This window comes from Cynara cardunculus (assembly GCF_001531365.2).
Source record: "Cynara cardunculus var. scolymus isolate 2C chromosome LG 8, CcrdV1, whole genome shotgun sequence".
Classification (NCBI taxonomy): Eukaryota; Viridiplantae; Streptophyta; class Magnoliopsida; order Asterales; family Asteraceae; genus Cynara; species Cynara cardunculus.
The window spans coordinates 18097612-18100863 of NC_037535.1; positions in this window are offsets into that span (position 1 = coordinate 18097612).

Consider the following 3252-nt stretch of genomic DNA (forward strand, 5'->3'; position numbering starts at 1 on the left):
CGGGGCCGGGGCCGGGGACTATTTATATAAACCGGGGCCGGGGCCGGGGATTGCAAACCCCGCCCCATCCCCGCCCCGTTGCCATCCCTAATGCCAAGATTGATGACCTCCATTTTTTTGTCTGTCTATACATACTTTATTAAATTGTTATAAAAAAAGAAAAGTCGAAGAAAAAAAACATATAAAAAAAGGAGAATAAAAATATAAAAATGAGGAAATCGATGGCAGGGGCGGTGTGATAGAGAGGGGACGATCATGGGGCGACAAGGGAGAACCATGACATTGGGTGCGAGGGATTTGGAAACGATAAAACTAATTTAGGGCTTATTTTTACTTTAAAACATTCTTAGTTGGTTACAAGTAGTTTTTTGGGTTGAAACGATACAAGTAACCAATTGTAAAAGTTCAAGGATTTATTTATTAAAAAAATGTTCAAGGAGTTAATCGTCTAGATACCAAACACACTCCTAATATCGTCTAGATACCAAACAATAGACAAGATTGAACAGAATAGAACAAACCAAAACATGATAGAATAGGACAATTGTTTAGTGTTTGGTATGATAGAACTGGATATGACAAAACAGATAAAATTACCAATTTACTGCTAATGAGTTGTTTATATATTTTGATTGGTTATGTAACTTATTAAATTGTAATAAAATAAATATTTTATATAACAAAATATGTCATTAGAAAATTTTCTTTAAGACAATTAAAATGACAACAAAATAGAAGATTTACGTAGTTCCCAATTTTTATTTTTTATGTTTTCTATATTTTTATTATTATTATTATTATTAATATTTAACAAAATACATAAATTAATCAACAAAAAACTATATAAAAATAATCTAATACTATCTTATTAAGCAAATTTAGCAAAAGTTTTAAAATATTAAAAATACTAAATGTCCAAAATACCCTTTATACTCACTTTTTCACCCCCTTCTCTCCTCACATACACTCACCCTGATTTTTTTTAAATTATAATTTTAAATTTATACTTTATACCCCTATAATTAATTAAATAATTTACTTTACGTCCTTTACTTTTAAATATTTCATTTTAAACATTTATTAAATTAACATACATAATCGTATATCAATTAAAACATGTTTAAAAAATACATTTTTATTTAACAAGTTACACCATTATAATCATCTCTTTAATACCTTCGAAATGAGTTCAATATTGAATAGTTTTTGACTTAATTATATTATTATATATTATATATACTGTGAAAAAATATTTTTAATATTTACGATTTATACTTTTATGGTTATTTATTTATATATATACTATATATTTTGRGGTTAGGCTGTCCAAATTGCACTGTATAATATGTTTTGAATTAATATGTTCTTGAGTTTTTTTGAAATATATATATATATACATGTATTAATTCAACCTTAATCTGAGTTTTTGGACAAGAAAGAGGGTAAACAGTTGAAATTTCATTCTAAAACCCATCTTTTTTTGTCTTTTCATGGCTTATGATCTGTCAAATTTGTAGGGTTTTTTTATTGGTTTTGAGTGTTTACCTTAAAACTCAAGTTTCTTGGTTCTTTGCTCTTGGTGTAAATCGAATACATTTGTGGAGTCGTTTTAAATATGTTGGATTTTAAATATATTGGATTTTAAACTGTTATACAATTTTTTTCATCKATAGTCTGTAATTGGAACCATAACTCTTATTTATTCAAATTGTATTAATATTCAAAGACCAAGTGTAACATATATCATTGTTAAATCTTATCTTATAAAACCAGTGGAACTTCAAAATCGTTAAAATTCGTGGTTCCCGCCGCATTGCATGGGTACACAACTAGTATTTTAAGGAAAATAAGTGTACGTTTAAAGAGAATAAATTACAAATAAATAGAATTTAAAAAAATTAAGGATGAAAACGTATTTGATATTTTAGAAAAAAACTAATTTTTTATTTTGAGGTTATATTGGTAAAACATAAGTTTGTTCTATCTTTTTCCAGCTTGGTTCCGTGGAGTAGGGGTAAAACACGTTTATTCCTCTTTGTTCATAAAAGTCCTACTAAATATAGAACTATGATCTTCATTTTATTCCGTTACGATGTTTAATGTATCAAACATACCCTATAATTGGGTGCATGAAATGGGTATTAGCCCAAAGTTATGTAAGCTGCTCAACTAGCTAAAAAGCCCAAAGAAATGGAATATCATGCAAAAATGCCAACTTTCTATACACAAAACCTTAGAAAGTAATCAATAAATAAAAATTCCTTTGTGGCCACGGAGGTTTAAATGTAGTGACTTCGGATTATCTGCAAAACAGGTGGTCGTTCTGGAACTAATCGTCTCATATAACGGGTTAGATATACATGTTAATAAAAAAAACAATACAATAGCATTAACATAACTTTAAGAAAGTTGCTAGCTATAACTCAAAAATGTTGGAACAATCGAAAAAATCGTTGTTAAATATTATGCAAATCGTACCAAGAAAATGGATCTTTTATACATATTTTGGTGCATAAAATCGATCTTACGGTTATTTAATTTAAGTCGATTAAAAAGCATAAAGAAATGAAATATTATATATTCATAAGATCCAGAAACATAAGGCCTAACAACCAATCAAACAACACAATAGAATTACTTACATGTATATTAAGCGAACATTCGTACATCAAAAAAATTTATAATAAACGAAAAAAATGGGGGTCATGGTTTTATATGTATCAATCTATTTTTTTATTAACCTCGATATCCCTCCCAGGACGACCACCTACTTTGTAGATAGCTCGGAGTCACCGCATTTGAACATTCGTGACCACAAGAAGATTTTTATTCTTCTTTGGATTTGTACTTGGGACCTCCTTGTACTTTTGACATTTGGAGTCAAGCTCAAACCAATCAGGCATCACCCTTGTGGTTATTTGTATCAATCTTTAGCTATAATAACTAAGAGTACAAGCTATAAATCATATTTATACATACGTCTTAAACGTATAATTAAGATTTTATTGATTTTATTAAATGATTCAAGATTTAAGATCCATATAAAATATATTATTTATTAATCATGTGCTTTGGAAATTGGTAAATATTCATCCATGGTTTCAAAGGACCAATTGCATTGTTTTTTTGTCACCTATATATTCCACAACTTCAAATATTTATCGTTATCATCATAACCTCAAAATTAAGCAAAATAGAACTTATATTATTTATATTATATTATAAAGTATTTGACAAAAACTCTTAAAAATC